Below are 24,777 nucleotides of genomic sequence, written 5' to 3'. Positions count from 1 at the left end.
TAGAGAATTTGGCAGTGGGTCCAACCAGCCTCAAAACTGCAGACCACGTGTATGGCGTCATGTGGGCGAGCGGTTTGCTGATGTCAACGTTGTGAACAGAGTGCCCTATGGTGGCGGTGGGGTTATGGTCTGGGCAGTCAAAGCTACGGACAACGAGCACAATTGCATTTTATCAATGGCAATTTGAATGCACAGAGATACCGTGACCAGATCCTGAGACCCATTGTCGTGCCACTCATCAGTATCACCTCATGTTTCAGCATGATAATACAAGGACCAATGTCGCAAGGATCTGTAAACAATTCCTGGAAGTTGAAAATGTCCCAGTTCTTCCATGGCCTGCATTCTCACCAAACACGTCACCCATTGAGCATGTTTGGGATTCTCTGGATCGATGTGTACAACAGCATGTTCCAGTTTCTGCCAATATCCAGCGACTTCGCACAGCCATATAAGAGGAGTGGGACAACATTTCACAGGCTACAATCGACAATCAGATCAACTCTATGCGAAGGAGATGTGTCACGCTGCGTGAGGCAAATGGTGGTCACACCAGATACTGACTGGTTTTCTGATCGACACCCCTACCTTTTTTAAGGTATCTCTGTGAAATCCATAGATTAGGGCCAAATGTATTTTTTTCAATTGACTGATTTCCTTTATGAACTGTAACTTAGTGAAGTCTTTTTTGCGTTTTATATTTTTGTTCAGTTTATAACTAACTAGCAAGCAGAGTTGGAAGTGGAGGAGAATGGCTGTTAGCACTTGATCAGAGAATAGGAGTGAGTAGGAGTATGTCCTGTCATAATAAAGGAAAAAGTGATCTCTGGGGAAGATAATGTTGCTTCGTTGGCAAACTTAATGATGGTGTTGTAGTCGTGCGCAGCCAGGCAGTCATGGGTGAACAGGGAGTACAGGAGGGCACTAAGCACGCACCACTGAGGGGGCCCTTGTGTTGAGGGTCAGCGTGGAGAATGAGTGGTTGCCTACTCTCACCACCTGGGGGCGGCCCATCAGGAAATCCAGTTGCAGAGTGCCAGGGTCCTTACCTTAGCGATGAACTTGGAGAGCACTATGGTGTTGAACACTGAGCTGCAGGAGATGTAATGATGACATATACTGCACTGAGGATGACAATGATTAAATATTTGATCAATTTGGGGTGGCAGGTAGCCTAGTGGTTAGAGCGTTGGGCCAGTAACCAAAAGGTTGCTACAGTAGATTTGATCCCCGAGCTGACAAGGTAAAAATCTGTCTTTCTGACCCTGAACAAGGCAGGCTGTTCCTAGGCTGTCATTGTAAATAAGAATTTGTTCTTAACTGACTTGCCTAGTTAAATAAAATAAAAATTGTCATGACACATCTCTCAATTGCTGTGCGTTGCAGCTCTTCTTTTGTTGCCCTCAATCCACACTCTTATAGTCTGCCCACTTCAGAGCAAACCCTGCCTAGCTGCAAAGACTTTGTCAACTCTGTCAGTTGGTTGTCCTGTATTTAGACCAATGCGAGAAGAAAGGAGGTTTTGGCTTCAAAGCTGGCTTGAAGAGTAGGCTTATTAGACTGAACAATCTCGGTATTGTACATCAGAATAGTACTTGAGTATTTCCATGTAAAATTATTATGACTGTAATGGAGGACCGGGTGTCTCCTTATTATGCAATATTTAAAAGGCCTGCGCTATTGAGGGAGACCAGCTGTTTTATTATTTAAAAAAAAATTGTATATACATTTTAACCATTATTTTGACAGGGAAATCATACCGACACACTCTTTTTCAGATGAGCCCTGCATAAATACATCAAACACACTACCGTTCAAAAAATTTGGGGTCACTTATAAATGTCCTTGTTATTGAAAGAAAATCAACAACAACAAAAAATCCATTCAAATAACATAATATTGATCAGAAATACAGTGTAGACATTGTTAATGTTGTAAATGAATATTGTAGCTGGAAACGGATGATTTTTAATGGAATATCTACATAGGCATACAGAGGCTCATTATCAGCAACCATCACTCATGTGTTTCAATGGCACGTATTTGTTAGCTAATCCAAGTTTATAATTTAAAAAAGGCTAATTGATCATTAGAAAACCCCTTTTTAAATTATGTTAGCACAGCTGAAAACTGTTGTGCTGATTAGAAGCAATTACAACTGGCCTTCTTTAGACTAATTGAGTATCTGTAGCATCAGCATTTGTGGGTTCGATTACAGGCTCAAAATGGCTAGAAATAAAACTTTCTTCTGAAACTCGTCAGTCTATTCTTGTTCTGAGAAATGAAGGCGAGAAATTGCTAAGAAACTGAAGATCTCGTACAACGCTGTGTACTGAGAAGTACAGCGCAACTGGCTCTAACCAGAATAGAAAGAGGAGTGGGAGGCCCCGGTGCACAACTGAGCAAGAGGACAAGTACATTAGTGTCTAGTTTGAGAAAAAAAAGTCCTCAACTGGCAGCTTCATTAAATAGTACCCGCAAAACACCAGTCTCAACGTCAACAGTGATGAGGTGACTCCGGAAGGCTGGCCTTCTAGGCAGAGTTGTAAAGAAAAAGCCATATCTCAGACTGGCCAATAAAAATAAAAGATTAAGATGGGCAAAAGAACACACAATGGACAGAGGAACCCTGCCCAGAAGGCCAGTATCCCGGAGTCGCCTCTTCACTGTTTTCTAGTGATTAATTAGCCTTTTAAAATGATAAACTTGGATTAGCTAACACAACGTGCCATTGGAACACAGGAGTGATGGTTGCTGAAAATGGGCCTTTGTACGCCTATGTAGGTAATCCATTAAAAATCAGCCGTTTCCAGCTACAATCATCATTTACAACATTAACAATGTCTACACTGTATTTCTGATCAATTTGATGTTATTTTAATGGACAAAAAATTTGCATTTCTTTCAAGAACAAGGACATTTCTAAGTGACCCCAAACTTCTGAATGGTAGTGTATATACAACATATACAGTTGAAGTCGGAAGTTTACATACACTTAGGTTGGAGTCATTAAAACTTGTTTTTCAACCACTCAACAAATTTATTGTTAATTAACAAAGTATAGTTTTGGCAAGTCGGTTAGGACATCATCTTTGTGCATGAAACAAGTAATTTTTCCAACAATTGTTTACACATGGATTATTTCACTTGTAATTCACTGAATCACAATTCCAGTCGGTCAGAAGTTTACGTTCACTAAGTTGACTCTGCCTTTAAACAGCTTGGAAAATTCCAGAAAATTATGTAATGGCCTTAGAAGCTTCTGATAGGCTAATTGAAGGCCTACCTTCAAACTCAGTACCTCTTTGCTTGACATCAAGACCTCAGACAAACAATTGTACACCTCCACAAGTCTGGTCCATCCTTGGGAGCAATTTACAAATGCCTGAAGGTACCACGTTCATCTGTACCATCAATAGTACGCAAGTATAAATGCCATGGGACCACGCAGCCATCATACTGCTCAAGAAGGAGACGCGTTCTGTCTCCTAGAGATGAACGTACTGAGGTGAGAAAAAGTGCAAATCAAGCCCAGAATAACAGCAAAGAACCTTGTGAAGATGCTTGAGGAAAATGGTACAAAAGTATCTATATCCACAGTAAAACGAGTCCTATGTCGACATAAGCTGAAAGGCCGCTCAGCAAGGAAGAAGCCACTGCTCCAAAACCACCATAAAAAAGCCAGACTACGGTTTGCAACTGCACATGGGGACAAAGATTGTACTTTTTGGAGAAATGTCCTCTGGTCTGATGAAACAAAAATATAACTGTTTGGCCATAATGACCATCGTTATGGTGGAAAAAAGGGGAGGCTTGCAAGCCAAGGAACACCATTCCAACTGTGAAGCACGGGGGTGGTAGCATCATGTTGTGGGGGTGCTTTGCTGCAGGAGGGACTGGTCTATAGATTGCATCATGAGGGAGGAAAATGATGTGGATATATTAAAGCAACATCTCAAGACATCAGTCAGGAAGTTAAAGCTTGGTCGCAAATGGGTTTTCCAAATGGACAATGACCCCAAGCATACCCCAAGCAAGTTGTGGCAAAATGGCTTAAGGACAACAACGTCAAGGTATTGGATTGGCCACAACAAAGCCCTGACCTCAATCCCATAGAACATTTGTGGGCAGAACTGAAAAAGCGTGTGCGAGCAAGGAGGCCTACAAACCTGACTCAGTTACACCAACTCTGTCAGGAGGAATGGGCCAATATTCACCCAACTTATTGTGGGAAACTTGCGGAAGGCTACCTGAAACGTTTGACCGAAGTTTAACAATTTAAAGGCAATGCTACCAAATATACTAATTGAGTGTATGGTAACTTCTGTCCCACTGGGAATGTGATGAAAGAAATAAAAGCTGAAATAAATAATCATTTTCAGAAGTCTGTCACGACTTCTACCGAAGGTACCTCCTCTCCCTGTTCGGCTGCGCTCGACGGTCGGCGTCGCTGGTCTACTAGCCATAACGAGCCCATTTTCCTTTTCTGATGGTTTTGTCTTTTGTTCTTTTTCCACCTGGTTTCATTTGCGTTAATTTCTGTGTGTATAATTGTAACCTGTTGCCTGCCTAAATTTGTGCGGGATTAGTCGTTGATTGTGAGGTGCTCGGTTAAGTATTACCGTTATTTGTTTTCACGGGTTCTGTAGTATGAGTGTCGGAACTTTGTTTGTTCCTCGTACCTTTGTACGGGTTTTCTGTTGTCGAGGGGGTTGTCCTTTTGATTGTGCCATTCCTGTGTTGGTGGACTTTCTTATTAAACAGGCTTCTCAGACATCCCTGCTCTCCTGCGCCTGACTCCTACACCTACCACCTGGACGCACGTTGTCACAAAGTCATTCTCTACTATTATTCTAACATTTCACATTCTTAAAATAAAGTGGTGATCTTAACTGACCTAAGACAAGGAATTTTTACTAGGATTAAATATCAGGAATAGTGAAAAACTGAGTTTTTATGTATTTGGCTAAGGTTTATGTAAACTTCCGACTTCAACTGTATAACCTTGAAACCAATCTTTGAGTGGTTACAGCTGGGTGAGGAAGAAACACCCTGCCATGGAACCTCTGGTGTCAATGCCCCCCAGTGCTGACGGGAGGGATGCGTGGTGTAGCATGACTGTACTGCCTTACCTGGAGCACCTGCACGGCTACACCGACCAGGATGATGATGAACTCTTCGACGGAGCTGGAGACATCTACTCTCAGGGTTTCACTATGCCAGGTGAGATACAGAGATATGGAGGGAGAGAATGAGGGAGATATGACTTAATAGAGTGATTTTATAAGGACTAGGAGAAAACCACATTTCCAACCAGGGTTTTGCTATGCAAGGTGAGAGACATGGGATGGAGGGAGAGGGAGGTGGAGAGATGTTGAGGTGGAGAGTGAGGGTTATTGGGAGAGAGAATTTGAGTGATAAATAACATTTCTTTGTCACATTCTTTGCAAACAACAGGTGTAGACTAACAGTGAAATTCTTACTTACTGTACGGGTCCTTTTCCAACAATGCAGAGTTAAAGATAAACTATTTAAATAGTGCCATCAGGAATAAATACACAGTGAATAACAAATAACAATAACGAGTAAAAATAACATGGCTCTATACAGGGATTACCAGTACCGAGTCGATGTGCAGGGGTACGAGGTAATTGAGGTAGCTATGTACATTTAGAGTATCAGTCAACGTTTGGACACACCTACTCATTCAAGGGTTTTTCTTTATTTTACTCATTTCAACATTATTGAGTAACAGTGAAAACATCAAAACTATGAAATAACACATTAAATGCCTAGTTAAATCAAATGTAAAAGATCATGTAGTAACAAAAAGTGTTAAACAAATCAAAATAGTCTATTTTAGATTCTTCAAAGATGCCACCCTTTGCCTTGATGACAGCTTTGCACACTCTTGACATTCTCTCAACCAGCTTTACCTGGAATGCTTTTCCAACGGAGTTTCAAATCAAATTTTATTGTTGTGTAGCAAAATGCTTGTGCTTCTGGTTCCGATGGTGCAGTAACAGCTAACAAGTAATCTAACACCTCCCCAACAACTACCTAATACACACAAATCTGAAAGGGGTGAATGAGAATATGTACATATAAATATATGGATGAGCAATGGCCGAGCGGCATAGGCAAGGTGCGATAGATGGTATAAAATACAGTATATACATATGATATGAGTAATGTAAGATATGTAAACATTATTAAAGTGCCATTATTTAATGTTCCACACATATGCTGAGCACTGTTGGCCGCTCGCAAACCATCTCAATTGGGTTGAGGTCGGGTATTGTGGAGGCCATGTCATCTGATGCAACACTCCATCACTCTCCTCCTTGGTCAAATAGCCCTTACACAGCCTGGAGGTGTGTTTTGGGTCATTGTCCTGTTGAAAAACAAATGAGAATCCCACAAAGCACAAACCAGATGGGTTGGTGTGTCGCTGCAGAATGCTGTGGTAGCAATGCTGGTTAAGTGTGCCTTGAATTCTAAATAAATCATGACAGTGTCACCAGCAAAGGAAACCATCACAACTCCTCCATGCTTCATGGTGGGAACCACACATGCAGAGATCATCTGTTCATCTACTCTGCGTCTCACATAGACACGGCGGTTGGAATAAAAAATAAAAAATTTGGACTCCAGACCAAAGTAAACATTTCCACTGGTCTAATGTCCATTGCTCGTGTTTCTTGGCCCAAGCAAGTCTCTTCTTATTATTGGTGTCCTTTAGTAGTGGTTTCTTTGCGGCAATTCGACCATGAAGGCCTGATTCACGCAGTCTCCTCTGAACAGTTGATGTTGAAATGTGTCTGTTACTTGAACTCTAGCATTTATTTGGGCTGCAATTTCTGAGGCTAATGAACTTATCCTTTGCAACAGAGGTATCTCTGGGTCTTCCTGTGGCGGTCCTCATGAGAGCCTGTTTCATCATAGCGCTTGATGGTTTTTGCAACTGCACTTGAAGAAACTTTTAAAGTTCTAGACATTGTCCAGATTGATTGACCTTCATGTCTTAAAGTAAAGATGGACTGTTGTTTCTCTTTGCTTATTAGAGCTGTTATTGCCATAATATGGACTTGGTCTTTTACCAAACAGGGCTATCTTCTGTATACCATCCCTACCAACACAACGAATTGGCTCAAACGCATTAAGAAGGAAAGACATTTCACAAATTGACTTTTAACAAGGGACACCTGTTAATTGAAATGCATTACAGGTGACTAACTCATGAATCTGGTTGAGAGAATGCCAAGAGTCCGCAAAGCTGTCATCAAGGCAAAGGGTGGCTAATTTGAAGAATTTCAAATATAAAATATATTTTGATTTGTTTAACACTTTTTTGGTTACTACATGATTTCATGTGTTATTTCATAGTTTTGATGCCTTCACTATTATTCTACAATGTAAAAATAAAGAAAATCCCTAGAATAAGTATGTGTGTCCAAACTTGCGGCTGGTACTGTAAGTAGGGGTAAAGTGACTAGGCAACAGGATAGATAATAGACAGTAGCAGCTGTGTGTCCAGTGTGCGTGTCCAGTGTGCGTGTCCAGTGTGTGTGCAAGAAAGTTAGTCCAAAAAGTGTCAATGCAGGTTGTCCGGGTAGCCATTTGATTAGCTATTTATCAGTCTTGTTTAAAAGTCTTATGGCTTCGGGGTAGAAGCTGTTCAGGGTCCTGTTTGCTTCCAGACTTGGTGCATTGGTACCGCTTGCCATGTGATAGCAGAGAGAACAGTCTATAGCTTGGGTGACTGGAGTCTTTGACCATTTTTTGAGCTTTCCCCTGACACTGCTTGTTGTAGAGGTCCTGGACAGAGCATGTGAGCGGAGCTGGAGTAGATCAAGGTGTGGAGTGTGCCCAATTTGACTGGAGTGCAGAGCGAGTTTGACAAAGACTGGACCGTCGACCTTCTTGCACACTCCAGTAGTGCTCACTTCACGAGCTCTGGGCATACCCAGCCCAGCATGCATTTGTAGGCTACTTGTGTGCTGCTATAGCCCCTTGCTTTAGCTACTGTCATGGCGTTCGCTAAATATTTTCATAAAGAAACTGATAAAACAAACAGGTTAAAAATCAAGGTGACTTACCAAGATGAGGAGGACCAAGAGCAAGAGAGGGAGTGCAATGATGTAGTGTCTACGACTAAATAATCATTGTGAGATCTGAAAAGACACATATCCTGCAAGCATGATGGGTACTTTGTCACGCCCTGACCGTAGAGAGCTTTTTATGTCTCTATTTTGGTTTGGTCAGGGTGTGATTTGGGTGGGCATTCTGTCCTTTTTCTATGTTTTGCATTTCTTTGTTTTGGCCGGGTATGGTTCTCAATCAGGGACAGCTGTCTACCGTTGTCTCTGATTGGGAACCATACTTAGGTAGCTTTTTCCCACATGGGTTTTGTGGGTAGTTATTTTCTGTTTAGTGTTTGCACCTTACGGGACTGTTTCGGTTTAATTTATTCTCTTGTTATTTTGTATTAGTGTTCAGTTCAATAAACAACGTGAACACTTACCACGCTACGCTTTGGTCCGACTACTCTTCCTCATCTGACGACGAAAGCCGTTACATACTTACTATGTGTACATGCTAACAGAAAGGAAGGAGGTGGCTAGCTAGCTAAGTGTGTCATTGTAGCAAAGTATTTCTAAACTAAAAATCACATCTCTTAAAAGTGTTAATTTTCGTTCTGTTATATATATACTGAATAAAACTATAAACGCAACATGTAAACCCATTTTTCATGAGCTGAAATAAGATCCCAGAAATGTTCCATATGCACAAAAATGTTTCTCTCAAATTTTGTGCACAAATTTGTTTACTTCCTTGTTAGTGAGCATTTCTCCTTTGCCAAGATAATCCATCCACCTGACGGGTATGGCATATCAAGAAGCTGATTTAACAGCATGATCATTAAACAGGTGCAACTTGTGCTGGGGAAAAAAAAGGCCACTTTATAATGTGCAGTTTTGTTACACAACACAATGCCACAGATGTCTCAAGTTTTGAGGGAATTACATGCAGTTACATGCAATTGGCATGCTGACTGCAGGAATGTCCAACAGAGCTGTTTCCAGAGAATTAAATGTTAATTTATCTTCCATAAGCCCCCTCCAATGTCATTTTAGATAATTTGTCAGTACGTCCAACCGGCCTCACAACCGCAGACCACGTGTAACCATGCCAGCCCAGGACCTCCACATCCGGCTTCTTCACCTGCGGGATCATCTGAGGTGGAGGGGGATGCTGAGGACTATTTCTGTCTGTAATAAAGCCCTTTTGTGGGGAAAAAATCATTCTGATTGGCTGGGCCTGGCTCCCAAGTGGGTGGACCCGGCTCCCAAGTGGGTGGGCCTATGCCTTCCCAGGCCCATCCATGGCTGTGCCCCTGCCCAGTCATGTGAAATCCATAGATTAGGGCCTAATTTATTTATTTCAATTGACTGATTTCCTTATATGAACAGTAACTCAGTAAAATCTTTGAAATTGTTGCGTTATATATATTTTTCAGTATATATAATACGCTGTCATTGATTTTGCCCCTGTAGGCCTGAAATATTACCTCTTTCAAGCTTTCTGTTTTATTAGGGTTATTTGACCTAAATACCTTTTTTAGGCCTAACTATAGAAAAAGAAAATACAACTCCACATCCCTGCCCAGTCTGGCAAGAGTGGCCCGAAGGCTATTTAGCATCCCCAGTGGCTTTGCAAGTGCGGAGAGGGTATTCTCCAGGCACCATCACATGAGTCTGAAGCCACAGACTGTGACCAAACTCATGCCTAATAAGGCGTTTTTTGTTTCATTTTTATTTAAGTCACAGCCTATATGTGCAATTTATGGACTATAATGATTTAACACAATGTTTAAATGCTGAGCACTATAATGTTCCTGCCAGCCTAGTGTGTCGCACTCGCAAATACTTCATTTTATTTATTTGTAGATTATAGCCTTGAAATAATAGGATAATAATATAGCCTAAATAATTCATTTTAATTATCTGGCCAGTTCAGTCAATGTGGATGTCTATGATTGGTTCAGATTTTGTCATGTATTGTCATGTTGTGTCTTTCTGTCCTTTCCTTTCACCCTGTCTCCCTCTGCTGGTCGTATTAGGTTACCTTTTCTCCCCCGCTTTCCCCCAGCTGTTCCTTGTCTCCTCCTAACTACCCATTCACCCCGTTTCCCACCTGTTCCCTTTTCCCTCTGATTAGGTCCCTATATCTCTCTCTGTTTTTGTTCCTGTCCTTGTCGGATTCTTGTTTGTTGTGTTTCATGCCTGAGCCAGACTATCGTCATGTTTGCTGTAACCTTGTCCTGTCCTGTCGGAATCTGCCGGTCTATCTGAGCCTACCTATGTTTGGTTATTAAAGAAGCTCTGTTTAAGTTAGTTCGCTTTTGGGTCCTCATTCACTCACCGTAATAGAAGAATCCGACCAAGAATGGACCCAGCGACTTCGGATCCTCTCCACTCAGCCGTCGAGATCCAGGGAGCGATGCTAGGCAGACACGAGCAGGAATTGTCTGCTGCTCGACATGCCGTTGAGACCCTGGCCACCCAAGTCTCCAACCTCACAGAACAGGTTCACCATCTCCGCCTCGATCCACCGGCCACTTCCAGGGCTTTCGAATCTCCGGAGCCCAGAATCAATAACCCGCCGTGTTACTCTGGGGAGCCCACTGAATGCCGCTCGTTCCTCACCCAGTGTGATATTGTGTTTTCTCTCCAGCCCAACACTTACGCCAGGAGCACTGCTCGTGTCGCCTACGTCATATCTCTCCTTACTGGACGGGCTCGTGAGTGGGGCACGGCAATCTGGGAGGCAAGGGCTGAGTGTACTAACCAGTATCAGGACTTTAAGGAGGAGATGATACGGGTTTTTGATCGATCTGTTTTTGGGGAGGAGGCTTCCAGGGCCCTGTCTTCCCTATGTCAAGGCAATCGATCCATAACAGACTACTCTATTGAGTTTCGCACTCTTGCTGCCGCCAGTGGCTGGAACGAGCCGGCTTTGCTCGCTCGTCTTCTGGAGGGTCTCCGCGCAGAGGTAAAGGATGAGATTCTCTCCCGGGAGGTTCCTTCCAGCGTGGATTCCTTGATTGAACTCGCTATTCGCATTGAGCGACGGGTTGATCTTCGTCACCGAGCTCGTGGAAAGGAGCTCGCGTTCTCCGTTGCCCCCCTCTCCGCATCACTACCATCTTCCTCTGCCGGCTCGGGAGCTGAGCCTATGCAGCTGGGAGGTATCCGCATCTCGACTAAGGAGAGGGAACGGAGAATCACCAACCGCCTCTGTCTCTATTGCGGTTCTGCTGGTCATTTTGTCACTTCATGTCCAGTAAAAGCCAGAGCTCATCAGTAAGCGGAGGGCTACTGGTGAGCGCTACTACTCCTGTCTCTCCTTCAAGATCCTGCACTACCTTGTCGGTCCATCTACGCTGGACCGGTTCGTCAGCTTCCTGCAGTGCCTTAATAGACTCTGGGGCGGAGGGCTGTTTTATGGACGAGACCTGGGCTCGGGAACATGACATTCCTCTCAGACAGTTAAGGGAGTCCACGGCCTTGTTCGCCCTGGATGGTAGTCCTCTCCCCAGGATTCAGCGTGAGACGCTACCTTTAACCCTCACTGTTTCTGGTAATCATAGCGAAACCATTTCTTTTTTGATTTTTCGTTCACCTTTTACACCTGTTGTTTTGGGCCATCCCTGGCTAGTTTGTCATAATCCTTCCATTAATTGGTCTAGTAATTCTATCCTCTCCTGGAACGTCTCTTGTCATGTGAAATGTTTAATGTCTGCTATCCCTCCTGTTTCCTCTGTCTCTTCTTCACAGGAGGAGCCTGGTGATTTGACAGGGGTGCCGGAGGAATATCACGATCTGCGCACGGTGTTCAGTCGGTCCAGGGCCACCTCTCTTCCTCCACACCGGTCGTATGATTGTAGTATTGATCTCCTTCCGGGAACCACTCCCCCCCGGGGTAGACTATACTCTCTGTCGGCTCCCGAACGTAAGGCTCTCGAGGATTATTTGTCTGTAGCTCTTGACGCCGGTACCATAGTCCCCTCCTCCTCTCCCGCCGGAGCGGGGTTTTTTTTTGTCAAGAAGAAGGACGGGTCTCTGCGCCCCTGCATAGATTATCGAGGGCTGAATGACATAACAGTTAAGAATCGTTATCCGCTTCCTCTTATGTCTTCAGCCTTCGAGATCCTGCAGGGAGCCAGGTTTTTCACTAAGTTGGACCTTCGTAACGCTTACCATCTCGTGCGCATCAGGGAGGGGGACGAGTGGAAGACGGCGTTTAACACTCCGTTAGGGCACTTTGAATACCGGGTTCTTCCTTTCGGCCTCGCTAACGCTCCAGCTGTCTTTCAGGCATTAGTCAATGATGTCCTGAGAGACATGCTGAACATCTTTGTTTTCGTTTACCTTGACGATATCCTGATTTTTTCACCGTCACTCCAGATTCATCTTCAGCACGTTCGACGTGTCCTCCAGCGCCTTTTAGAGAATTGTCTTTTTGTGAAGGCTGAGAAGTGCACTTTTCATGCCTCCTCCGTCACATTTCTCGGTTCTGTTATTTCCGCTGAAGGCATTAAGATGGATCCCGCTAAGGTCCAAGCTGTCATTGATTGGCCCGCCCCTAAGTCACGCGTCGAGCTGCAGCGCTTTCTCGGCTTCGCGAACTTCTATCGTCGTTTCATCCGTAATTTCGGTCAGGTGGCAGCTCCTCTCACAGCCCTTACTTCTGTCAAGACGTGCTTTAAGTGGTCCGTTTCCGCCCAGGGAGCTTTTGATCTCCTCAAGAATCGTTTTACATCCGCTCCTATCCTTGTTACACCTGACGTCTCTAGACAGTTCGTTGTCGAGGTTGACGCGTCAGAGGTGGGCGTGGGAGCCATTCTTTCTCAGCGCTCCCTCTCTGACGACAAGGTCCACCCATGCGCGTATTTTTCTCATCGCCTGTCCCCGTCGGAACGTAACTATGATGTGGGAAACCGCGAACTGCTCGCCATCCGGTTAGCCCTAGGCGAATGGCGACAGTGGTTGGAGGGGGCGACCGTTCCTTTTGTCGTTTGGACTGACCATAGGAACCTTGAGTACATCCGTTCTGCCAAACGACTTAATGCGCGTCAGGCGCGTTGGGCGCTGTTTTTCGCTCGTTTCGAGTTCGTGATTTCTTATCGTCCGGGCTCTAAGAACACCAAGCCTGATGCTTTATCTCGTCTCTTCAGTTCTTCAGTAGCCTCCACTGACCCCGAGGGGATTCTCCCTGAGGGGCGTGTTGTCGGGTTGACTGTCTGGGGAATTGAGAGGCAGGTAAAGCAAGCGCTCACTCACACTCCGTCGCCGCGCGCTTGTCCTAGGAACCTTCTTTTCGTTCCCGTTCCTACTCGTCTGGCCGTTCTTCAGTGGGCTCACTCTGCCAAGTTAGCCGGCCACCCTGGCGTTCGGGGTACGCTTGCTTCCATTCGCCAGCGTTTTTGGTGGCCCACCCGGGAGCATGACACGCGTCGTTTCGTGGCTGCTTGTTCGGTCTGCGCGCAGACTAAGTCCGGTAACTCCCCTCCTGCCGGCCGTCTCAGGCCGCTTCCCATTCCCTCTCGACCGTGGTCTCACATCGCCTTAGATTTTGTCACCGGACTGCCTTCGTCAGCGGGGAAGACTGTTATTCTTACGGTTGTCGATAGGTTCTCTAAGGCGGCTCATTTCATTCCCCTTGCTAAGCTTCCTTCTGCTAAAGAGACGGCACAAATCATCATCGAGAATGTTTTCAGAATTCATGGCCTTCCGTCAGACGTCGTTTCGGACAGAGGTCCGCAATTCACGTCTCAATTTTGGAGGGAGTTTTGCCGTTTGATTGGGGCTTCCGTCAGTCTCTCTTCCGGCTTTCACCCCCAGTCTAACGGTCAAGCAGAACGGGCCAATCAGACTATTGGTCGCATCTTACGCAGTCTTTCTTTTCGCAACCCTGCGTCTTGGTCAGAACAGCTCCCCTGGGCAGAATACGCCCACAACTCGCTTCCTTCGTCTGCGACCGGGCTATCTCCTTTTCAGAGTAGCCTCGGGTACCAGCCTCCGCTGTTCTCATCTCAGTTCGCCGAGTCCAGCGTCCCCTCCGCTCAGGCTTTTGTCCAACGTTGCGAGCGCACCTGGAAGAGGGTCAGGTCTGCACTTTGCCGTTATAGGACGCAGACTGTGAGGGCTGCTAATAAGCGTAGAACTAAGAGTCCTAGATATTGTCGCGGTCAGAGAGTTTGGCTCTCCACTCAGAACCTTCCCCTTAAGACGGCTTCTCGCAAGTTGACCCCGCGGTTCATTGGTCCGTTCCGTATTTCTCGGGTCATTAATCCTGTCGCAGTTCGACTTCTTCTTCCGCGATACCTTCGTCGCGTCCACCCGGTCTTCCATGTCTCCTGTATTAAGCCCGTTCTTCGCGCCCCCGCTCGTCTTCCCCCCCCCCCCCCCCATCCTTGTCGAGGGCGCACCCATCTACAGGGTCCGCAGGATTTTAGACATGCGTCCTCGGGGCCGTGGTCACCAGTACCTCGTTGATTGGGAGGGGTACGGTCCTGAGGAGAGGAGTTGGGTTCCCTCTCGGGACGTGCTGGACCGTGCGCTGATCGAGGATTTCCTCCGTTGCCGCCAGGTTTCCTCCTCGAGTGCGCCAGGAGGCGCTCGGTGAGTGGGGGGGTACTGTCATGTATTGTCATGTTGTGTCTTTCTGTCCTTTCCTTTCACCCTGTCTCCCTCTGCTGGTCGTATTAGGTTACCTTTTCTCCCCCGCTTTCCCCCAGCTGTTCCTTGTCTCCTCCTAACTACCCATTCACCCCGTTTCCCACCTGTTCCCTTTTCCCTCTGATTAGGTCCCTATATCTCTCTCTGTTTTTGTTCCTGTCCTTGTCGGATTCTTGTTTGTTGTGTTTCATGCCTGAGCCAGACTATCGTCATGTTTGCTGTAACCTTGTCCTGTCCTGTCGGAATCTGCCGGTCTATCTGAGCCTACCTATGTTTGGTTATTAAAGAAGCTCTGTTTAAGTTAGTTCGCTTTTGGGTCCTCATTCACTCACCGTAACAGATTTGGTCCGGTCTGTCTGTTGAAATCAAGGAAGGTCTAGACCGCATCATTTATTTAAAAAATGTACATTGGCGTTGGTCCGTGCTTACTGTGGTGTAGCCTACAGTGTCGACCCACAATTCAATTTTATGAATGGCCATCCATGTGGTAGGCCTAACGTTTGTGAAATGGTTAGTTGCATTGGCTTTATTAGTCCTGATTCCTGTGACTAATCAATTTGGCTATTTAAAGATACAATATACAGAAATCTCTCCACCATTTCCTGGTTTCTAAAATTCCAGTAGTGCTCCTAATTTCAGTTTACTCTATGTGACAAAACAAGCAGTCATTGTGTGGAGAATCATTGTAACGTCTAAACCGCTGTGAAATATATTTTCCATAAATGAAAATATTGTATTTTAGCTGTTTGAAACTGGTGTACAAAACCAGAAAGTAAAAGACTCCAAAACAAAATGTAAGAACGGGCAGCAATAAAATCGAGCACATGGAACAGATCTACTGCTTCTTAGGCTTGCTTTCAATGAGAATGGCAGATCTGTAACTCATATTTTCTATGTGAATCACCCAAAAAGTTACATATTGCAGCTTTAAGCTTTGAATGTCAGCTGTCCAACTGTATCAAAAGTTATCCTGAGCTTGTTTTCAATGAGAATCAGTGTGTTTACACAGTGGGTAATGCAGAAGTATTGTGTTTTTCCCTATGATCACCTTGTCCAAAATGTACGGATACAAACTTCATTACGTGTTGTCCATTTTACTTTGACCTGTCCTGTTTTTAGGATATGATTGTTAAAATGCCATATTCACATCAAAGCACATTTTTTATTTGAAGGATGTTTAAAATATGAGCAACACATCAAACAGCAGTGTTGCGTCAGCCGGTTCTTACTTCTGTGTAGACCTGCTAGACCTATTAGTTTCCCAAAATATTTCACCTTAATGGAGTTAATGAAGTCCCTCCACCCCCTCTCTTTTCCTCCCCTCTCCTCTTTGTCTCTGTCATAATAATGTGATGTTGCCAATAGCCGGAGCCTTATCTAGTGCAGGAGAGGAGACAGCCAGGCCTGATGGAGCCAACCAGATGCTGCTGATATTGTGCAGCTCTAGGACCTACTTGGGGAACCACACTAAGACAAATGTCAATGTTATGCGTTTTCTTTTGGATATTTTTTTTTTTTGAATGACAAAAACACTGTTTGGCATGGATGCACAATCCTTTGTCAGTTAGCCTTCTGTAGTGGTGTCATTAACACGGCAGTTATGTCATGCGTCAGAACCCACATCCTCAAATCAAAGTTTTACTCGCTTCTCACTGAAAGTTTTTCCTTCGTATGGATTGTATTGTTATCTCTCTGTGTGTGTGTGTTCTGGTGTGTCCATCACTGCAGAGGATCTGATCAAGCTGCTGTCTGTCAGTCTGTCTGTGATTGTGTCAGTGCGTATGTGGGCTGGTAGCCACTATGGACCAGTGAGTCACTTTGCCCAGGCTGAGACTAGTGTTTGAACAAGGTCAGAGCTGATAGGAGAGGAGTCTGGAGGAGGAGGGAGCAGAGCAGGTGAAGTTGACTACGTCAGGCTCAGAGAATGTCCATGGAGGAGGGAGCAGAGCAGGTGAAGCTGACTACGTCAGGCTCAGAGAATGTCCATGGAGGAGGGAGCAGAGCAGGTGAAGCTGACTACGTCAGGCTCAGAGAATGTCCATGGAGGAGGGAGCAGAGCAGGTGAAGCTGACTACGTCAGGCTCAGAGAATGTCCATGGAGGAGGGAGCAGAGCAGGTGAAGCTGACTACGTCAGGCTCAGAGAATGTCCATGGACTTGGTCACGGGGTTCATTTCCACTTTCCCATGGAAGAACTAATTTCTTTCTCTAATCACTCAGTCAACTTCTCTCTTAGTAACACAAGGCCGATGCTGTGATGTGCTCGCCTGGACTTTCACATGATATCTGATTCATTATATTGGATGACATTGGCACTAACATTGTTGAATGTGACAGGCTGGTATAGCAGTAGCTGTGGCCTGAAGGTGGACTTATGTTGCTGTCTTGTACTTGTTTTGTAACATAAGGTGCTAGAAGCACTCAATATGTCCTCGCCTGCCTTGGCTAATTACTGCATGTTGTTGGTGTCATGGCTCTGGTTAGAGACACAGTACACTACTAAAGCCCTAGTCACTGGCTGTGATGTAGGGCACACTACACAGAAAACAATGTATCTCAAGGCTATAGCCTACTATACATTTCAGAACCTCAAAACGGGAGGGATCCAGTATTGAATGAATACAAAAAGCACATCGGGCATTTGACATCAAAAGATTAGATTAGATTCCTAGATGCCATACAATCTGAAGTCTGATTCTTCCTTTGTCCCTGTAATCTTCAGATGTTTCACTAATAGCAGTACATTTGATACGTGCCATAAGACCATACAGCTACTTGCCTGTTTTAATGACTCATTTTAGTGGGTTAGTTTTGGGTTCATTTGCTAATTTTTCCTATTGACTGCAGTGATTAGCCTACCTGAGTCATCATATAAAAGACTGCCCAAACTCCCTCCTCTCTGATAACACAGTGAAGTTCAAAATCAACACTCATTCAATCATTCCTAGTTTTTCTTTCTTGTCTTATATTAGAGATAAGAAGTGATGTAAATTGTTTTATTATATTAGCTTTCAAGTAAATTACTTTATTCATCTTTCCACAATAGAGTTTTATGAGCTTGCTTGAACTGTGATAAGGTGTCCAATCTGGCCTTACCCAATTACATGAGGACAACATGGAGAGAGACTATCCATCACGTATTTCTCCTTTCCCTCAATTACCTTTCCTCCCCTAAACAGCAGTCTTTTATTTTGTCATTTGTCTGCTGGGGTTTCTTGTGCATTATGTGTTGCCAATTAATCAACGTTAAGCCCATTTAAACCTGAATCTTGTTTATGTTGGGGGAAAATGTCATTTCCACCTCTCCTCTTCAAAGGGAAGCACAAAAAGATGATTTTGTATTTTCGATTTGATTCACCGCTGCTTCCGCTGTTGGGCGGCTTGTGGAAGGTATTTGTGAAATTATACCCACTATACAGTGCCTTGCGAAAGTATTCGGCCCCCTTGAACTTTGTGACCTTTTGCCACATTTCAGGCTTCAAACATAAAGATATAAAACTGTATTTTTTTGTGAAGAATCAACAACAAGTGGGACACAATCATGAAGTGGAACAACATTTATTGGCTATTTCAAACTTTTTTAACAAATCAAAAACTGAACAATTGGGCGTGCAAAATTATTCAGCCCCCTTAAGTTAATACTTTGTAGCGCCACCTTTTGCTGCGATTACAGCTTTAAGTCGCTTGGGGTATGTCTCTATCAGTTTTGCACATCGAGAGACTGACATTTTTTCCCATTCCTCCTTGCAAAACAGCTCGAGCTCAGTGAGGTTGGATGGAGAGCATTTGTGAACAGCAGTTTTCAGTTCTTTCCACAGATTCTCGATTGGATTCAGGTCTGGACTTTGACTTGGCCATTCTAACACCTGGATATGTTTATTTTTGAACCATTCCATTGTAGATTTTGCTTTATGTTTTGGATCATTGTCTTGTTGGAAGACAAATCTCCGTCCCAGTCTCAGGTCTTTTGCAGACTCCATCAGGTTTTCTTCCAGAATGGTCCTGTATTTGGCTCCATCCATCTTCCCATCCATTTTAACCATCTTCCCTGTCCCTGCTGAAGAAAAGCAGGCCCAAACCATGATGCTGCCACCACCATGTTTGACAGTGGGGATGGTGTGCTCAGCTGTGTTGCTTTTACGCAAAACATAACGTTTTGCATTGTTGCCAAAAAGTTCAATTTTGGTTTCATCTGACCAGAGCACCTTCTTCCACATGTTTGGTGTGCCCCAGGTGGCTTGTGGCAAACTTTAAACGACACTTTTTATGGATATCTTTAAGAAATGGCTTTCTTCTTGCCACTCTTCCATAAAGGCCAGATTTGTGCAATATACGACTGATTGTTGTCCTATAGACAGAGTCTCCCACCTCAGCTGTAGATCTCTGCAGTTCATCCAGAGTGATCATGGGCCTCTTGGCTGCATCTCTGATCAGTCTTCTCCTTGTATGAGCTGAAAGTTTAGAGGGATGGCCAGGTCTTGGTAGATTTGCAGTGGTCTGATACTCCTTCCATTTCAATATTATCGCTTGCACAGTGCTCCTTGGGATGTTTAAAGCTTGGGAAATATTTTTGTATCCAAATCTGGCTTTAAACTTCTTCACAACAGTATCTCGGACCTGCCTGGTGTGTTCCTTGTTCTTCATGATGCTCTCTGCGCTTTTAACAGACCTCTGAGACTATCACAGTGCAGGTGCATTTATACGGAGACTTGATTACACACAGGTGGATTGTATTTATCATCATTAGTCATTTAGGTCTGTTGTGTGTTTGCTCTCTGTGCCATGCTGTGGCTGTTAAAACATGTAGAATAGAGCTTACAAATAACTGGAATCACAATCATTTGTAGTAGCGTGGCTTTGTAGGGCAATGCCTGTTGGGAGGCTGATTTGTGAGAAAGAAGAACTACAGTTAGTATGTAGAAGTGTGATAGAAATTTGCAAATTCAATTGAGTTAAATTTGTTCATATAGTAATCTATTTTCCAGCCCAACTCCTCCCCAGCCTGAGCCTCCCAGTCCTGTATTCTTCATCATTCCTCCATTAATCCATATCTTTCTATCTCTGTATCTCTCGCTCTCTCGTTGTCATTCCGCTGAAGGCTGAAGCATTAAGGGGTTTTAGAATTCCTAAGGGGTTTATATGTGTGTAGGGAAGCTCAGTATACCACCACTGCTTATCTAGAGACTAGAAACCACCCCTGCAGCACCAACTCTTACTGTGCAACAATGCATCCCACTATAGAGGGAGCCATAGCTTGACTACATTAAAGCGGTGAGGTGTTTTTGAGAAAGAGAGGGGGGTGTGCATATGGCCTGTGGTGTATTTGACGTCAAACGTCCTGGTTTGTGACCCCCGTATCAGCCTTTCTTGCTCAGTTTGTGCCCACACACAACACCACCACCACTTATTTCAATGATTTCCGCAAACATACATTCCCCCTCCTCCCTCCGCTCGCCGGCTCCAGAAGCAGCAGTTTGAAATTGCCGATTAGAGAGTAGCAAGTGTTTAAGTTGCCATGGCAACTGGGTGAGTCATCCCTCTGCGGTCAGTTTAGTCACACTTGCACTGTATATCCCTCCCTCTTCCTTCTCTCCCTCCTTTCCTCCCTCTCGCTCTGCTCTGACACCGTATAATTCTACCTTTTCTTTTGTCACCTTTGCTGTCATCAGAGGGGGTGGCAGATGCAGGTCTTTACAGGTCAGCCGCTGTTAGAGTCGTGAGTCAAGGATGGTAGAGAGGCGCTGTGACGGGGAGTTTGATGAGGGCAACCCAAGTGTCGCTGTGCTGCCTTTGATTACTTATTTATGGCCCAGGCTAATCAGTAAGCCCAATGTCGACAGCTTCACAGGGGGGATAAAGGAAGAGAGAGTGCGCCCAGACAGACTTCATTTAGTTGGTCTTCATTTGCTGAGAATGCCCAGAGCGCTTGGATTTCTGATTGAACAAGTCTAATAATGTGCGGATGTACATTTTGGTTAATTGTGGGGATGATTGTCGTTATGAGTGTGGCTTTAGTCATCTGGTGCTTTGTGAACCTGTGTACTCATCAGGGCCAACTCATTGCCCAATTCATGAAAAATCATGACTCTTCATTATTATTAATGTCATGTAGTTTGAGTTTTATTTTCCTATTTCAACTTGGCATATTTTACTTACCTGTTAGACACTTTGTAATCTTGGTTCCTCAAGCAACAGATGACTGTCAGATGTAACATGTTCTGGTCTCTATAATGAAGTGAAACCAGCTGCATATTGCTGCTGCTGTAACTACTGCTGCTACTCTCTATACTATTCTGTTTTCTGTTAGCTCACCTGCACCCCAGCCTGCTCCTGTTTGGCTGCTTTTCTTCTCAGAGGGGAATTGGTATATATCTCAATCACTCAATCACTAATAATGGTAATAATTGATTGAGCTCCCCTGAAGGAGCAGAGCCTAATGCCAAGACCACATGTGTTGTCATCTAATACGTGGGTTTCCTGTCTGAAGTTCTGTGGTTGAACAACTTCAGTTTGGATCAGCTACTCTACACTAGGGGACGGTTTACTGGGACAGAAGTCTAGTCTTGGACAAAAAAACACATTTTCAATTAAGAATCTCAATTGAACATGATTTTTAGTTTACGACTAGTGTCAATCTGTGTTTGGGGAAACTGGCCCTATATGTAGATAGCTGAGCTCTGTGCTAGTGGGAATACTGTTTGCTATATGTAGATAGCTGTGTTCTGTGCTAGTGGGAATACTATTTGCTATATGTAGATAGCTGTGTTCTGTGCTAGTGGGAATACTGTTTGCTATATGTAGATAGCTGTGCTCTGTGCTAGTGGGAATACGGTTTGCTATATGTAGATAGCTGTGCTCTGTGCTAGTGGGAATACGGTTTGCTATATGTAGATAGCTGTGCTCTGTGCTAGTGGGAATACGGTTTGCTATATGTAGATAGCTGTGCTCTGTGTTAGTGGGAATACGGTTTGCTAAATGTAGATAGCTGTGCTCTATGCTAGTGGGAATACGGTTTGCTATATGTAGATAGCTGTGCTCTGTGCTAGTGGGAATACGGTTTGCTATATGTAGATAGCTGTGCTCTGTGCTAGTGGGAATACGGTTTGCTATATGTAGATAGCTGTGCTCTGTGCTAGTGGGAATACGGTTTGCTATATGTAGATAGCTGTGCTCTGTGCTAGTGGGAATACTGTTTGCTATATGTAGATAGCTGTGCTCTGTGCTAGTGGGAATACTGTTTGCTACTGGAGGGTTTTATTTGGCAAGTGGGTTTTTATTTTAACTCCAGAAGAACTATATCAGCTGTAAATGAAGCAGGCTGTTTTGGGTTGTGCTTTCACACAGGGAAGAGAACAAAAATAGCATGAAACACTTTGAAATTAAATATATTCTCTGTAGGCGAGACATTTTAATTTTCATCAGCAGTTAATGTGTGAATGTGCTTTTTCTTGTGTTTGTGAATTGCAGCGTTTGATTTCTATGCAAAATGTCCTAATAAAAGAATCTTAGAAATTTGCCACTCAGTCAAAAGCGCCTGTCATCAACCATCTCTGTAAAAATGCAAACCACAGAGGCACAAGTTAAAAAATAAGCCTACATTTTGTAAAAGCACACAGTAAAAATAAGCCTACATTTTGTAAAAGCACACAGTAAAAATAAGCCTACATTTTGTAAAAGCACACAGTAAAAATAAGCCTACATTTTGTAAAAGCACACAGTAAAAATAAGCCTACATTTTGTAAAAGCACACAGTAAAAATAAGCTTACATTTAGCAAGTCTCCCAGCACTTTCTGTCTGTCTACAAACTGTTGTTCAAAGCTGCTCTGTGCTCACCTCCCTCATTATCTTGATTACTTTGACCTGTTTCTAACAGTGTGTGGAGTTGAGAAGGAAAAAGTTCATCCTACTAGACACTTACAGTGTCTGACACAGATCTAATGTCAATTTGTCATTTCCTCCTAATGGTAAGCTGATCCTAGATTTGTGCATAAAGCCGATTTCTACCCGGAGTCTAACAAGATGGCTGACAGCATACTGTATGTTTCTCTAGTGAGCCATCTCAGACCGCTGACCTCTAACCCCTGCCTTTCGGTGTCTTCTCCCCAGGACGGGTGCATGAGGACGGGCTGGAGCAGAACGGGTACCAGGGGGGGTGTGTGGGGCTGGGGCTCAGGACCCTGTGTGTGAACGACACAGAGACAGACCAGGACCACTACCCAACCACCAGCAGAACCAGGTCCCGATCAGAACGCCTCTCCAGCTCCTCCTCCAACCCCTCACGCAAAGGAGTGTCCACCTACAGCTGCATCCGCAAGCTGTCCAACTGTAAGCAGCAGTGGGAACAGCCCCCGAGTCCCCCAGCCCTGAACACACACTGGAAAGGTGAGGAGAAGGAGTAGTCATACAGGACACCTGTACAATGTTGTGGTCTACATCTAATTATAAATTGGGTGGTTCGAGCCCTGAATGCTGATTGGTTGACAACCGTGGTATATCAGAACGTGTGACAAAACATTTCTTGTTACTGCTCTAATTACATTGGTAACCAGTTTATAATAGCAATAAGGCACCTTGGGGGTTTGTGGTATATGGCCAATATATCCACTCACTCTGTGTTGTGAATAAGAACAGCCCTTAGCCGTGGTATATTGGCCATATACCACACCCCCTTGTGCCTTATAACTTAAGTGTATGGAGACACCCTTTGGGGCTGATCCTATGACCTTGAGATGATAATGCTACTTAATCCAACTAAGATGTTGTCTTATCTGAGATGTTCTCTTCTCTGAGATCCTTAATAAATACAAATACAAGGATGAACTGATCCCTTGATCCCCTACTGAAACATACAGCTAATTGAAAATGTATGCCCCCACCCAACATATCAGGGAAATAAGATTCTGATTTTGTCTACCTGGAGTAATTATTCATCAGTGCCTTGATTTCTTTCTTCTGAGACACTCTCTATGTAAACAACAGGCCAGAAGAGTCTGAGTGTAATTATGGAGCCAAATAGAACAGTGGAGTGGTGCTGCCTGGGTGTCTCCAGGGAGAGAGAGAAGAGGAGAGGCAGGCTGGTTTGGTGGAGAGCCTGGATGGGGGCTGGATGACGCAGTTTAGGGTGCTGAGAGGGGTGGGGGAGGCAGGAAGAGCCCTTACTGACGCTGATGCTCTGTATGGATGGAGAGGAGGAGAGGAGGAGTGTGTGGGCAGACTGCGTGGAAGGGAGATGCAGCATAATCAGCTTTTTTGAGTGTTTTCTCTTCTCCCTCTTTTTCTATATATTTTTCTCTCTGTCGGCCCTTTTTGTTCTTCTCTTTCCCTCTCTCCGCGCTCCCCCTGTGGCACCTGCTTATTCATGTGGGTTCCTCTCTTTCTTCCTCTCTCACTCCTTTCTTTCTCTCCCTCAGTCTCTTTCTGTGAGTCATTCCTGAGTACGCACTCTGACTCTTTAACAAGCTCCCCCTGCCTCACGCCTCACATTCCTCTTTCCGAAGGAGAAATTAAGGATCCCATCAAATGTGCTGCTGTACTCCTGCCCGGTTAACAGGATCGTACAAATGCTTTGTGTTCCAACACAAATACCCTCACACCACCTCCCGAGCCAATAGGGGATTCTGATGCTGATTGAAGAATACTTCTGATACTAACAATATTCCTTCCTAACCCACATGTTATGCCATTTTATCATAGTTTACAACATTGTGATGGTGCTATATGAAAAAAACTATTTGTCTGACTATTTGTTCGAAATAATGAGTTAAAATAAAATAGTCCGGAGAACTAATTGTATTGTCATATTTGAAATGCCACATCATCTACAGTACTGTATGTAATTGAGTGTGACTGATAAGATGACATCATCTCCAACTTGTTTTTATGCCGTCAGTCACATGGATGGATCTGGGACCACAGCTAATCAGTGAGAAATGGAATAGCTGTCCAATAGCAGCAACGAGCCAAGCGGCATCCTTTCTGAGTCATCGGCATGCAGGCATCTCCCACGCAGTCTGCCGAGGGGGAGAGGGTGATC

The 24,777-nt window shown here is 44.4% G+C and overlaps 1 pseudogene; it reads left to right on the top strand.

Annotated features, from left to right (window-relative positions):
* LOC110532081 overlaps positions 1–23,261 on the top strand; it is a 47,210-nt pseudogene extending 23,949 nt beyond the window's left edge.
* The last annotated feature ends 1,516 nt before the right edge of the window (positions 23,262–24,777 follow it).

The sequence above is a fragment of the Oncorhynchus mykiss genome, chromosome 1 (assembly GCF_013265735.2).
Source record: "Oncorhynchus mykiss isolate Arlee chromosome 1, USDA_OmykA_1.1, whole genome shotgun sequence".
In the NCBI taxonomy this organism is placed as follows: domain Eukaryota; kingdom Metazoa; phylum Chordata; class Actinopteri; order Salmoniformes; family Salmonidae; genus Oncorhynchus; species Oncorhynchus mykiss.
The sequence above is the reverse complement of the archived record's forward strand: the minus strand, read 5'-3'. Positions and strand labels throughout refer to the sequence as shown.